The sequence below is a fragment of the Anguilla rostrata genome, chromosome 6, assembly GCF_018555375.3.
Source record: "Anguilla rostrata isolate EN2019 chromosome 6, ASM1855537v3, whole genome shotgun sequence".
Lineage (NCBI taxonomy): Eukaryota > Metazoa > Chordata > Actinopteri > Anguilliformes > Anguillidae > Anguilla > Anguilla rostrata.
Window position 1 is genome coordinate 4,008,591 of NC_057938.1, and position 15,242 is coordinate 4,023,832.

The window sequence follows — 15,242 nt, forward strand, 5'->3', positions numbered from 1 at the left end:
ATCTAAACCACTTTTATTCTCTTCCTTTTGCACGGTTTCCACGCTCTTTTCGGTTTCACCTTGTTCTCTCTCTCTCTCCCCCCCCCATCCCTCCCCCCGCCAAACCCGCTGCACCCCAGAACAGACCGTGGTAAATGGGGGAGGGGGGTGATTTGGGTTGGGGGAGATGCTCTGCTTTGTTTGCCTGAGCGGCGGGAAGGGAAGGGAGGGGCGGGGCTTAAAAGTTACGGTAGATCCAAGGTGAGCGGATCCATTTCCGGGCGTCGACGGCCGCAATGTGGGAACAGATGTGTAGCTTTAATTATTCGCCACACACTTTAACTGACGATTAAGGGGACTGGGAAATGTGCCTTTGACCGTGCAGACGTGGAAGGAATTTCTCTTCAGGATAGAACGCTGCGGTCACGGGCGGCTTAATATTATTATTATTATTATTATTATTATTATAATAAATCTGATTTATGAAGGCCAATTCCCTTTCAATTCAGCCAGTTCAAAAAGTTAAATGAAAAATCTCTACAGGGCATTATAAGGGTGGACTCCGAGTCGAACTCTGTGTGTCTGTGATGTCAGTCCACACAAGATCTCCCACGGCTCGAACGAAAACCTTTCGAATTCAGTTTCAACCAAAATGGCCCCTAAAAGGCACCAAACTATTGACATCCCCAGTTCTGCTTGCCTTTTTGGAAACTGGACATTCCGGCTGGAAACCGGGCGTCTGGCGTCCCTAAGCAAGCTGTGATGAGCCATGAGCGGCCTAGCTGGGCCGAACTGCCTTGCTTTTCTCTGTTAGGCTCCTCCTCCTACGGCCTCCTGTGACGTCAGTCACACACGAGTGCACAGCGAAGGGAGACGTTTTGCCCAGATCTTCCTCGAACGCAGGAAGCGCAGAGCCTGCGCGGAGGCCTGCGCAGTCGCCTTGTGAGAAGCGCAGAGACTGCGCAGTCGCCTTGTGAGAAGCGCAGAGACTGCGCAGTCGCCTTGTGAGAAGCAGCGCCTCCTCGTGCCGGCGAGGTCTAGGGAAGGGAAGATTAATTGAAACCTTTAGCGCGAAAGGGGGGAGGCGGGGTCAAGCCATGGCTCGCCGACGCCTTTTTTTTAATTGGGCTCAATCAAAACAGGGTTTTTTTTTCGTTTTTTTTTCGTTTTTTTTTTTCCCTCTCTTCACCCCGAAGGACCGGCAGCTGGCTGAGCCGTCCTAATTGCTCAGCCCCAGCTCCCGAATTCATTAGGAGAGTGTTTACCTCGCACTCTGTCAAGGGGGGGGGGGGGTTTGAAAAGAAGAAAAGTAAAAAAGAAAAAAGAAAAAAGACTCCGGGAATGATTGCTCTCCCTCTCTCCTCCTGACACAATTAGGGCTGTGGAAATGACATCGGTTCCCCCCTCGCTCGTGCCTGGCAATGCTAAGGTGCTCCTGTGCTTAATGGTGCCTGGAGCACTTTTTCAGCGCGAGGCTTATTGATGGAGATGGCTGGGCTATTAATGCCTTTACAATGCACAGGTCTATAAAAGGGGGAGTTTTGGGGGTGGAGGAAATGGCAGCACCAACAGGAATCAGATGGAAAGTCAATTAAAGCAAAGTGTGCGAGCGCTGAGATAAGGTGTATACGGTAACGTTAAAAGAAACAACCAAACAAAAAAAAAAAAAACCTTTATTTGTATCGGCACTGATAACAATTGAAATTCTGCCCAGCTACATTAGAGGGAGGCATATCATGTTGTTGTGTAGTACATTTACAAGGAATGTGTACACACGTCTCGTGTAGATTTTATTTTAGTTTAGAAATAAAGCTTTGTTACACATTTGTGTATGGCTGTATGTTCCGTTTAGTGGAATCGTGGGGCCGATGCCAAGAGGTTTCAGCGTTTGGGTCGAACCCAGTGCCCTTCGAAGCTCCCTTGTGATCGAAGGGCCATCTACACCCTGACCAGCCCTCGCTTATTGGCGGTTCATTTGTTATGTAATAAAACTCCCAAAGCAACAAAGGAAATGTCTTTAACGGCCCCGTCCCGTCCCTAAGACTGAAGACGGCTTATCAGAAACGTTTAAAAAAACTCGTCGAGGTTCCGTCGCCGTTTTTCGTCCCGCTATTGACGTCGGGGGGGGGGGATATTATTTTGGTCGTCTGGCGTAGCGCAGGGGGTGCCACCAAGCTCCTAAAAGATTGGCTGTTTCTGACGCGTGAGACCGAAGGAGGTCCACGAGCGCCAGAACCGCGGGAGCGGCGCGAACTCCGCCGGCGACGCGCCTCCATTTCGGCTCGATTAACTGGAGCCGGGCGACGGGCTCGCAGGGGGGATTACTCTTTCCTGTAAGAGTCCGACCGCCAAAGCCAATCTGACAGTTTGCACACGCCAGTGGACACAAAGTGAAGGCGAAGCATCTTTTATTAATATTCGGCAAGCGCACGCTATTCGCTCTCCAGTTTCGCCCGGGATAGATTCTGAATCCCGGCCATTTTTGTTTCCTGGAGACACAGTACAGGCCTGTTTTTTTTTTTTTGTCGTTAGGGGAAACATTTCCTGAAAAGCGTGTGTGGTGAGATCCTCACAGTGCCCCTTCATAAAAAGATTTCATGATTTATTTGTGAACCCTGTTTTATTAATGCACTAAAGGACCTGGTCACTGGATGAAAGCGGGCCAATCGGTTCGCCGCAAAGCCGTGTGTGTGCAACCAATCGCATCACTGATTCCCGATGGTAGAGAACCCACTCTGGCCTGAACTTTGCTGAAAGAAAACGAGAAAAAAGGGGCCTTCAGATCATTGCAAAGTGACAAATAATTTCCCTCGAAAAAATTGAGTGTCCCTGCCCTGCAAACTGAAGAGGGGAGGATGTTGCCCCTGCAGTGTGTAGCTGCAACCCCCCCCCCCCACCCGCACCCCTCCCAGTTCATCTGCTCTGGCTTCACACCCCAGCAGGTAGAAAGGCTGTGGAGAGCCCCCCAGTCAGCCAGCATGATGCTAATCTATGAGGAGGGGGGGCGGGGGGGTGGGTGCTTGATTATAGGAGGGGTTAATGCATCCAGCCATGCTCTCGCTTTCCCCACTCTGCAGCTAAAAGAGAAAGAAAAGCACTTACTTTGTGACATTTTAGGAATTTAGCAGCTTCTCTTACCCAGGGTTGCACCACAGCTCGTGTATTTTTTTTCATGCCATCCATTTATGCAGTTGGGTACTTCACCCAGGCAGCTCAGGCTAAGCACCTTGCTCAAGGGTAGCACGACAGTGCCCCACCTGGGAATCAAACCTGCAACCATGGACTTGCAACCTCAACCCCCCCCCCCCCTCCCCCTTCCCTCCTCCCCAAAAATAGTATTTTCTTTCCAACTGATTTATGGGGTTCATTCAGTCAACAGTTATTCTTATATTTTATTTATTTTTTGGTGGGGAGGGAGGGGTAGGGCTGTTGGCTTTCTTTTCTTTAGCGTTCCCTTTAAAGTGCACAGTTACTGGAGCTTCATGCACATGCACATTTAGATCTTTGAGGAACCCGGGGGGTGGAATGGCAGAGTAGCCAGTAGCGGATGTGAGGGTTTCGCGTTTAAACCTTAGTGTGCCACCGCTGTTGTGCCTGCAAGCGATTTTAGGGATATTAGGCACCTGGGTAGTCGGTTATCAAGCAGATATCATGCGTGTTCCGCTTTCATCGAGTTTCGCAAAGCCAAGCCGATTTAGTTGCTCAAAGGAAAGTAAGACAACCCATGTACAAAGATGATAAAGAATTAATAAAAGAAAAAATATTAAGATACCATTTACCAATGTGACGCATAAGATTAACAAAAAATTAAATATAACATAATTAATTAAATTAAAATATTTACTTGGCTATTTTTTTTTTGCAAATAACATTCATTTTATAATGTGAAGTAGAGGAAGCTGTCTTCAAGATGTTTGTTTTTTATCCCAATGGTGCAGAGTTTGAAGTCCATAACACAGTGATCTTCTGCATGTGTCTGTCTTTCTGGGTGTGAGGTTGACAAAGTGAGTCAGGAGTTCCTTGTTTGGCCCACAGGTGGAGTACTTCTTGTGTTTTCCCCTCAGTATATAACTTCATAAGTATATGGTGCGTGCAGACCTGCCCTGTGTAGCGATTGTTTATGAGTGCTGGCCGGGCACTGTTTCTGGGGGAGTACTTGCTCTGATTCATGGAGCGCTTACTGCTGTGACAAAAGACCAGTCGCTCTTAGCAGGTGGGGGTGCTGTTTCCCAGATTTAGTGTCCTGGAGACCTTGGAGAGGGCAGAGGGGGAAGGCATTGAGTTCCTTTTCTTTTAAAACTTAAAACCTAACCCTGTGAAGTGTAGATGTTTTTGGAATTAATTTTTTTTTTTCCAGAATTTCAAGTCAGGGTTCTAGAACTTTCAGTTACTTTCAGTTAAGACCATTCTGCTCACACATTTGCAATCTTTGCAGCTTTTAAAGGGTGAAAGAGAAAGGACCACATTTTCCTCACCCCCGTGGGCAGTGTTACTTTTATCAGTTAGATAAAGACCCACCAGCGCTGCCGCGGCGGGCCGCTCGCGCGGTGAAGGGGATTTTGGTGACCGAAACCGTGACAGGTTCAACGACACGGTCCAGGAGGAACGGATAGCTTCAGCGCCGCGAAACAAGAGGGCTAAAAAAACGCACAGGGTGTAATCAGTGTCTCTCGGGTACTGGAGCAGAACGGGACTGCGCGCGGGCTGGCCGTGAACCCACAGGGTCGTGCTTTGACACGGCTCGCCCCCAAACTCCCGCACGCTTAGCGCGAACGCTTCCCTAGCCTTTCGGCGCCGCCGCCCGTCAGCCAGCTGCATTTCCTCCCTCTGACGTGAATCCTTTGATCGTAATTTTTCGCAGTTCTCGAACGCCATTAAAAATAAAAAAATCAACGCGAGGTTTTAATGTAAGCAGAGCGTCTCTGGTTGGCAGCCAAGGTCACGCTCAGAAAAAATCCATCGATTTCAGTGGAAAAACTGTGAATCCCCTCCGTTATTTTTTTTTGTTACAGTGAAGCTTTATACACAAGAATGAGGGATTAATGTCTGCATTGGTATTCTGGCACCGGACGTGAAAGTGATGGGAAACGTTGGGCGAATTTAGCAAGTCGTGTTAATCCAGCGAATCAAATGACTTTATTATGTCCTCGGTTTAACGCAGAGATGCTCGGGGGTGATTTCTGAATAAAATATGGCTCAGGTCCTCAGGCTGGAGGAATTACTGAGGGAGAAAACACTGAAAATTGCAGGTTCAAAGCAGTTCGGCGTTCAGCGGGGTGTTTAAAGCACATTTACTAAAACAAGCAACGAGAAGCATAAAACGCCATGTGTCATCCCGGTTAGTGGCACACGTTATGAAACGCGCTCGCACAGTCACGTCTTACTGGCCCGCGTCACGTTGAAAAGCACAATATGGAGCGGAGTATGAAATGAAATGAAATAATTATTCATTAAAATGTTCTTGGTATGGCTAGATGAACAGCTGAAAAAAATCTGACACGAGTAAGGGACTTACTGACGGAAAATATGTTGTCGTACCCTTTAAACAAATGACATGGGTAGCAGTGCACCTGCCGTTACTACATTTTAAGCTTACCGATGCTAACAGATGCACTCGTGTCAAGAAAGACATAGGAACGTCTCTTAATTATCATGCGAATCCTGGTAAACATCTGCTGCTAAAGGTGGCTTTTTTTGTTTTAACGGCGTTGTTATACGGCGTGCTTGACATCAGGACCATTACGCCATATGCTATCGTAATTAGCATTCATTACATTCTGTTGCGTCGAGTGGTCAGTGCTTTGTGATGTAAACCGCGGCGTTCCTGCTTATTTGTGCAATGAAACGGCGACAGAAACTGGGCGCGAGTTAGGCGCTGCTCTTCCTGTGGTCAGACATATACATGGCGCGCTGGCCTGATCATATTGCGCTAGGCGGGCAAGACTGGCCTAAACAAATACAAGTAAACGGGGAGCGGCGGTTTTACTGGATAAAAAGCACTATAACGTAAACATTTCTCAACTTTTTTTCTTTGAAACTTTTTTTCTACCCCACGTAGATCATAAACCCCTGAATATAAAAACGACTCATTGAAATCGGTTGAGAAATGTAAACCTTATAGTGCCTTTTATCCAGAAAAACCGCAGCTCCCCCGTTTACTTGTATTTGTTTACAGGCCAGTCTTGCCTGGTCCAACATGGCGGCGACGTTGACGTATCGCAGCAACGGGCCGAAGCGGCCAATGCGGCGTCTATGTATATGTCTATGGATGGGGTCCAGGTTTGTGGGTGCAGGTTTTTTGTTTTAGCCCAACACTAAGATTCTAGATGTGATTCTACTCATCAAGGTCTTGATTGAAGACCGTGATTAGTTAATTGGTAGATTTAGTTAATTAGTATCAGGTGTTATAGTGCTGGGCTGAAACAGAAACCTGCACCCACGCCGGCCCTTTTCAGAAAAGATTGGACACCTCTGGTTCAGAGTCATTGCAGATGCTGGATTTGAGCAGATGTACTGTAACCAGACCTGGGTCAAATACCGATTTGTTTCGGATTCAAATAATTTTCTGTGCTCTGTTGATCTTTCCTGGTGTAATTGAGCCTTTTTGAGGGTATTTTATTGGTTTCAATGCGCCAGACAAGATCAGTGAAGCGTAGAAAAGTATTTCAGTCCAAAACAAATACGAATTTGACCCAGGTCTGACTGTAACACAATGCCGTGAACAATTAAAAAAATAAAAATGAAAAATCACTCTCACTGTGAGCAGGTAGGGGTCATTACAGACACCCCTTTAAGCCACGTTTCTCATGCTTAAGCTGAAATACGTTCCCAGCCGTATGATGATAACACTGAAAATCGAACCCGGTCCCTAGGTGAACACCGTCGAGAACTGAGAGAACAGAGCTAGTGTGGGGAATGAATGTTCTGTCTGTGTAATGAAAGTGTTCTCTGTCGGCGGCGTCAGACGCTCAAACCCGTGTGTGTGTGTGTGTGTGTGTGTGTGTGTGTGTGTGTGTGTGTGTGTGTGTGTGTGAAAAGCTCATGTTCAGTAATCCTCACAATCCTGCAGAGGTGTGTGACTGGCTGGAGTCACTGCTTTCCACTGAGCTCTGCTTGTAGGATTAATGTTTCAAACTCGTAAGGAGCTGGAAAAGAAGGAGCCTTGAGGTTCTCTCCAGACGGCAGAAATCCCCACACGCTGTTTGAAGACTGACGCGCGCATTTGAGAAGATCGATGCTTATTAACAGCGATCTGCAGTGGTTCTGTGAGAAAATAAAAGCAATTAAAAATTGTTTTACTGAAACACAGCAAACATTTTATAAATCTCATTGTTGGTGTGTGCTTGACACAGTATATCAGAGTAAGAATTTGTATTTAATTTTTTATTTTTTACTAACAGAAATCTTTACATTCCTGTCAGGCTGTAGAATTATGTATGCAATTAAGGGTAACTCTTTATTTATATGCCATAAAACCTATACATAACTCTCATTAGCATCATGTAACACCTGTCACAACAGTACATGACAACATATTACACCCCGTGGCCACACTGCCATAATGAATGCAGCAATCGTTTTGTAACTGTTACCGTGAATCTGTCTGTAAGATCCAAGGTTGTGTTACCATGGTGCACCATGGGGTGTACTATGTGGTCATGGCTCGATCTGAAAGCGTATACCCAATCAAGTACGTCGCATTTAGTGATCGAGGTGTAACCGGTGCAAGTACTGTCCGCCGGCTAAAGGCGGGCTTTGCAGCTCATGGTTGTGCCCATCACTAAAGCACTCTGGGTATTGGCTCAGCTCCGCGAGCCGGACTACCATAGAATGCGTCTGGGATATGTCATTAGCCGACTCATTCAATGGTAGTCTGGCTTGCGGACTACCATAGAATGTGTCTGGGATTATGTCGTTAGCGGACTCTTCCTTCCTGGTTACATCGGCGGAGCACGATTGGCTTTGTCCTACTGGGGGTGTGGGGTGGGGTGTGGGGGTGGGGTGGGGGTTGGGGGGGGTAAGGGTAAGTGGAACGGCTGGTACTCAGAGCTGTCTTCCAATCGAGTCTGGTTCTCTTCTTGCACGCTGCGCATGTTGCGGTGTGTAAAAATGAGCATTGGTGTTAGGGGTGTCGGAGGAGTTCGCCTGCTGTGATTGGTATGTGGGGGGGGGGGGGGGCCTTAATTTACAATTTTAGAAGTGCCGGGGGTGATGAAAGGCTTTGGGGGGGGGGGTTTGGAATATATTTTTCTGATCATCATCAAAAAAAAATGAAACCATCGGCGTGTTGTTCGCCAGCCTCTGCAGAGGGTGAGAAAAGGAAAGCGCTCAAATCCCAGGTTTGTTTTTCCGTGGAGATCAGAATGAGACGCGTCAATCAAAGCCGCTGCGGGACTGCGGCTGTCAATAAGGCCTTCAAATCCTGGAGGCAAACACGAGGCGAGTGAGTCACGCCCGGAAGAGAGGGGGAAGGGTGGGGGGAGGGGGGGAGGAGGGGGGGGTGGGTCAAAATGGGAGCGCAGTTGAGCGCAGGCTCCCGTACGGTTTAGGCTGCGCTCCATCCCCGGGCATCCGGAGAGCAGCCGGCGTTCGTTCCCGCGGAGATCCCGGACGAGCTGACGGGCGGCGCTTTCCAGCCAGTCAGGTTGTCGGCCGGACTCTCTGAGGCGTAGCCGATGATTACATCAAACTTAACCGCATTTCCTCGCGAAACACCGCAGCGGCAGATTCGCGCCTTATGGCCACTGTGTGTGCTTTTTTAAAATTTATTTATTTTTTGGCCGCGTATACCGTCCATCTTGAATATTCTGCAAAAAAAAAAAAGAAAAAGAGAGAGAGTAAAAATAACAAAAAAAAACTCCTCCGGTCCTCCCGCACCGCCCCTGGAACGCGGTTATCCGCGAGCCTGTTCCCGCGCCGCGGCGAAGAGAGCCTTTTCCGCGCGGCCAAGCGCACTCCTTCCCGCCTTTTACTCCGCGCTCCGGGGAGAGATTTATTTAAGCGAAGAGATTGGCTAATGGATTTAAGATGGGAAATTATGCTTGAATCAGCATACATTAAAATTTTAGTTATTTACTCTGCCCGGGACTTTGGCTCCTTGTGTGGGGGGGAAATTGGCTGCCCTGGAGGAGAGCATTTGGTCTCCACTCACCACTCTAGGTAGAGTGCCTCTCAGTCAGATTTAAATCAAACGCCGCCTCCTTTCTTTGGGGCTGGGGAAAGGCAAGTGCCACCCTACCCTTTGAGTGGCCCCGAGTGGGATTTGGTATGCCCCCCCCCCCCCGCCTGCCCTCCCACGCTGCCCCGAATCCACATACACTTGGCTGACCTTATAAACATCTTTAAGAACACAACACGCGTACAAATTGTAAATAAGCGAAACTAGAGGGACCTGTTTACAGCCGAAATATCTTTTAAATATATCTGCCGCATCTACGGTATTAATGTGTAACCCTCCATCAACCCCTGATGCTATTTACTGCATTTTAATGATCGCTTTTAAGCACCTTTTTTTAAAGCACATTTTTATGAACACAACACACATGCAAATTACAAAATAGGCCAAACTAAAGAGGAGACCTGTTTACAGCCAAAATACCATTAAAATTTTGTTTGATCTGGTACAGGCTTGAAGGTAAGGTTAGATGATATACTGTGGGGGGAAAAAAGCTGTATAATGGCTGTCTGAATAGATATTATTTATTTTTTTAAAGGGAAAAAACCAGATACGGCCCTATAATTAGAAAAAAATGCAATAAAAATCATGCTGTTTTTTTCAAAGGTCCTGTACCAACTTTGTATACGAAGTGTGGGGTCATTTTGGGAGACATTAAGCTGGTGAAACACAAAGTGTCATCTACAATATTTATGTGTCGGTTTAAACTATTGGGGTCATTTTGTCCCCAAACATAAAAGGCGTCATAAAATGTATAATAGGAGGGCTAATTGTAACGGGCAGCCTTGTTATGTGTTTGTCGGTGGTGAGCTGGCAGCGATAATAAATAACGCTGTGAAACACCGCTGAAATTATCCGCAGGGTAACTCTAACGCACTCGTTTCTAATTCGCCATGTTGTTTCTCATCCTAGGCTTCGCTTGACAGGTGGACGGAAGAGCAGGGAGCCGGTTTTTCGCCACGGACGAATTTCCATTTCCCTCCGCCATTTCTCCGCGCTCGGGGTGCCAGTAAGTAATGTCCCCCCCCCCCCCCCCCCGAATGCGTGAGCGATGAGCGGGCCCCTGATTTATAACCCCCTGCAACAAGTCATTTTTTACCCCGATCCCCAACACAAGAGCCTTCAGAAGCATCTGAAGTGCAGGTGGGTGTCCTGAAAAATCTAAGCCGTTTCATTTTTATTTGTACGCTTTAAGCTACAAGCTAAAAAATTTTAAGCCAGGCCCTATTTTACTCTGACAATATCTGTCGTTCTCTCAGAACGAGCTGTTTCAAAAGACAAAGCATCAACTTCCAGTTGCAGCCAAGTCTGGTTAAAAAAAACAAACAAAAAAAAAACATGATACATCAGATTAGCTTCGATATTATGTAGTAAAAAAAAGTCATCCCTATCTGGATATTCCCACTGCACACGGAAATTACCTGAAAATAATGTATAAAAATTAAAAAGTAAAACACAGAAATAAAAGCTCAAACTCAAAAACAGACATGTTCAATGTCATTGTCATTTTGCGTGGGCGGCTGAACGATTCTTGGTATTCATTCAAATTTAGAACCTTCGGGAAAAGGAGACTGAGCATTCCATAAAACAAATGCTGCTCCACGACAACTAGATTCAAACAATTATTGGGCATTTGTACACTTGTAATCTGGCCAGGACGCAAGAAAATGTATCGGGTCGGGTAGAGGCGGGAACGATGTCATAGAAACGTCAAAGCGAGGGGCCCACGCGAACGCTTACCGGCGTCTCCAGGACGGACGCGGCGACTGTTGCCGACGTGTCAGCGGTGCCGTTTTTCAGGAAGACCTTTTCCGAGGAGAGAGTGGACACTGTTATCGAGGGCACGCTGGCGCTAAGCCTCTCTGCGCAGGCGGGGGAAAGGGCGCTTGACATTTCCAGGCCGAGGGGGAGAAAAAAAACAGCATGATGGACAACGTGTGGATGTCCACCAGCATGACTTTGTAACCGTTGGGCGTTTGGGGGGGGGGGCGGGGGGGTGCTTGCCTTGGGGACTACTGATTGCTCATATTTTGCAGATGTGTAAATATTTGTTGGCTTGCTCTCACCGTGGAGACGGTTTTCTCATTTTGAGGGATTTCTTTTTTCAGCTGATTCCGGCCAGTTAGAAGCTCTTTTGTGCTGAATGTGTAAACGGTGTACCACAGCTTGCCCCTGGAACGTTGCAGCAGGGGCATCATGAGTCATGATCTGCTTCCCTGATTCTCCTCCAGTGATAATTGTTGTGGCTGAGCGTGGTCTGATCCTCATATGGCGTTCGGTTTATTTTGGCCATTTTGTGTTTAGCCACGATCCGCTTGCCTTGGAAGGCCCTTTCCCGTCGCCCGTCGGATTCTGGCGAGGCCAGTTACCACGGCAGCGTGGCCGTCAAAATGTCCGCCGTCGATGCGGCCCGGCCCCATCTGTCGTCGCTGCGAATCGGCCATCGTTTCACCGGAGGACTGGACGGGCGCCCGGGAGAGAGAGAGAGAGAGAGAGGGAGGGGGAGAGGGAGAGAGAGAGGGGGGGGGGGGGCAGTCTGGCGGGAGGCGGGAGAGCCTGGCGCCCGCTGGCACCGGTGGTGGTGGTGACCGGATCGCTGTCCCCCCCACCACCCCCCCGTCGTCCACCCCCCCCACCCCCCAGTCCCAGCTAACCGCCACCTGTTCCCGCTGGTCTGAGTCCCAGCTCTGTCACCTGAGGTGGTCATTTTCTCTCTGCACACTTTGCTCCTCCCAGACAATTAGCTGCCTCAACCGAAACAATTTAATGTCTCTGCCCACCCCCCCCCCCTCAGTTTGCTGAGCCCTGGCGGTTTTCTGGAAGGCCGAAGAAAAAAAAAAACAACAAAAAAAACCCAACCACCTGGATTTTCCGCACTGGTTTTCCGCAGCCAGATTGTGAACAGCCTCCGCAATGCAGAATGTTATTGAGTTACTGATCAAATGCTAAATCCAAGCGGGAAATTGGACTTCGGGGAACTCTTAAAGGGCCGGTGCCATTAAACTTCCGCGAGAAGATGCATCAATAAAATACGTCACTTTCGGCCACTAAACACGACCATTCACCACAACCACAGCTGCACACGCCTTGCCTTCGCGATTATATATTTTGTAAACTGGACGTGGTAATAACGACTTGAGTAAACAGTGCTGCCACGGTCTCTGCGTCGGAGTTTGTGCGCTATGATATTTTCAGTCGTCCCTCTGCGTGTACAGAAGCCGATCTCGCAAAAGCGCAGGAGGCGGCGCAAAATGGATTCCCACGCCGTGCTAACGTCAGCGTCCATCACAGCTCCGGAATGGAATGACATCATTTAAAACCAACATTAATCATTTTTTTAAAAAAAATGATTCCGTTTGTCGGTTACCGGAGGTTGCGTGCGCCGTCGCCCTGTTCCAGTCGCGTGGCTAACTTCCTGCAAAAACCGGCCTTCCTAAGGCGTGGAAAGGACGCTCAGAAGCGATTTTCTTGTGACCGGCTCAAATACCCGTGGTTTATTAACTGTCTGCGGCTGCATCGATCGCTCTCCAGCCCCGGTGCAGGGCGGCGTGGCCTGGAGTTCAGCGAGCATGTCTTACATCCTTAAGACAGGGGAGAGCTGGGACCTGCCTCCCCCCCCTTGTTAATAACCTGGAGGCTTACTTTCTTGTCTGGGTTCTCACCCACAGCACAGTAACAACAGTTACATCACGTGTCCTGTCAAAAAAAAAAAAAAGAAAAGAAAAGGAAAGAAACAGCCAATTTCCTCTATCGTTGCCCGAAGAGTATTGATACAGATGATAAAACAAGCAAACCAAAACAACACGGAATAGCTGGACATTAATAATTGAACAATGGCTTTCCAAATTATGTGTTATTGATATGTTTTTCCTCCCCTTTGATCATGTGACCTCAGTAAACTTACATGACACATCGCCCCTTACGTGCTCTGAACTAACCAAGAAACCCTTATTGGAATAAGAGCTGAATTTTGTCCTCTCAAGCTTACCATGCCCCACTCTGAAGGTTTCACTACCTTTGCAGAAAGGCACAGCACAGTCTGTCTGTGAGAGCATGATATGAGCCCTGTTTTGCCTATTTAATGGATGCTCTAACCCCCTCCACTGTGTAAAAATAACCTGGAGATGGACTGTTGGGCCCTTTTATCGAAGTCATGATCAATATTCATTTCCTGAATATTTGTGCGTGCGCTGTTCTTGATTCAAAAGCAAGTCGCGCAGTATGTCAAATCCACAAGAGCATGAACTGTTTGTCCAGCCAGCAGGATCAGCTCCTGTCACTAAAAATAAGGTAGTACACACACATCAAAACTAATGTCTCTTAGAGCTTTTTGTTGTACTGGTACGTAGTATGATTACATGTTTACACTCTTTACACCCACAAGTACACAATAGCAGCACAAATGAACGCTGGGATAATCTAATGATAACTTGAGGTTTAGAACTCAAGCTGTTTTTGAAGGCTACAGCTGTTTTAACAATGGAGGAGGAAATTAATCTTTTTTTAAAATTCAGATTCTGGAACGCTCTGTTCTTTGTGTCTTCGGCTGTAAGCCAATCAAACTTGCTGTAAATACCAGCGCGAGTGTATTAGCTGGCAACAAAAGCCTTCTTTGGATGGGATATTTGTACGTTTAATTTGGACATTAACTGTACTTCAGTGTCGGGGGTAAGAAATGCTAATATTTCGTGCTAATTGCATTGCACGGTTAGAGAACTGTGAAGGTCAATATGGCTGAACAATCCAGTGCTTTAAATGAGAAATAAACTGTCGTTTATCAGGCTGACGTAGTAGAAAATTAGGAACCAGGTGCGAGGTTTCACATGCCACTATAAATGAGGGCTTATAGTGTGTGTTTTCTCTCAATTTAAATCACTACTGACTCACTGGCCCCTGCACGAACCAAAACAAAAGGCTCTGACTGCAGGAACCCGAAACTAGTTTCTGTTACCTCTCTCAGATTTTGTATATTATTATAAAATTATTATTATAATATTATTTTAAAACCAATTTGCTTTTTCCCAAGTAATACTTTCGTGGAGAGTATTTGGTAGCCTGCTAAAAGGAAGATTAGAGCACCTTTGGGCTCTGTTTGGAATGCATTTGTGTACGGCGTCGCTAGCCGCGGGCTAACGCTGGCCTACATACCCCCCGTCGTGGCAATCGAACGGTATAATTATGTTCACTCATGCGGCAGCACATACTAAAAAGCAACGGATCTCATTTAATTGTCATAAGTTCTTCTTAGTTTTTTTTTTTTTCAAATTTTTTTTTTTTAAGTGGACTAATATCAAATAAATTCCTCCACTTAACGAAAAAGAAAAAAGAAAATCATTATTGTGACCACATTTACTAGAAGTCCCTTTGAGTTATGCGGGCAAAGGTTTTAATAGACGCGATTGTTAGTGTGTTAATGGCCTTGACACACACGGTGGTTATGAGTACGCACCGGCAAGAAATAGCTGGCTTTGTTCAGGGACCAAAAACAATAGAAGTGAAATAAAATGAATGTGTTTCCGTATATCAATAGCTCAGTTATGAACAATTAATGGCTGTTTTTTTTTCTTTTAATTATAAAATGCCAAGAGCCATTTTCAAACCATGTACTCAATTCAAAGGAACCGTAGGAGGTCTGTTTGTTTTTTTGTTTTTTTTTCCCCCCCACATAAGAAGCTCAGCCTGTTGTTTGTCTTCTGTTTGCTCCCAGAAAATGCTCACGCCTGACAGGGTATGGACAAGGGGTGATTATTATCTTTTTGAAATGGGCTACCAGTCAGCAGGGCGTCCTGCACACAGCTGGATACATGTAGCTGTGCCCGCGATGTCACACAGAGTCACGGGTGCCAATCCAGAGGACATCCCGGAGGTGCTCTTGTTTGGGTTCAAGCAGGAGTCTGTGAACCTGAACATTGTGTGAAACTTAGCATGCACGCTTTCACAGCAAAACTTGTGGATGTTTTTGTGTGTGTGTGTGTGTGTGTTTTTTGTTCAAAGTGCAAGGTGCAGTCATGCATGTTGTCTTCGTAGTGGTGCGCCCATTGTCAGGGGAACATAAACAAACACTGAATGTGATATCCCTCCACGCCGT

General features: G+C 46.9%; 1 long non-coding RNA gene across 2 annotated transcripts in view; it reads left to right on the top strand.

The window, feature by feature from the left end:
* Positions 1 to 15,242, top strand: part of LOC135258277 (uncharacterized) — a 107,785-nt gene that overhangs the window by 2,193 nt on the left and 90,350 nt on the right. For both annotated transcript variants that reach the window (XR_010330940.1, XR_010330939.1), the window contains exon 2: positions 10,067 to 10,163. This is a non-coding gene — a long non-coding RNA (uncharacterized LOC135258277). The remainder of the gene's footprint in view (positions 1 to 10,066; positions 10,164 to 15,242) is intronic.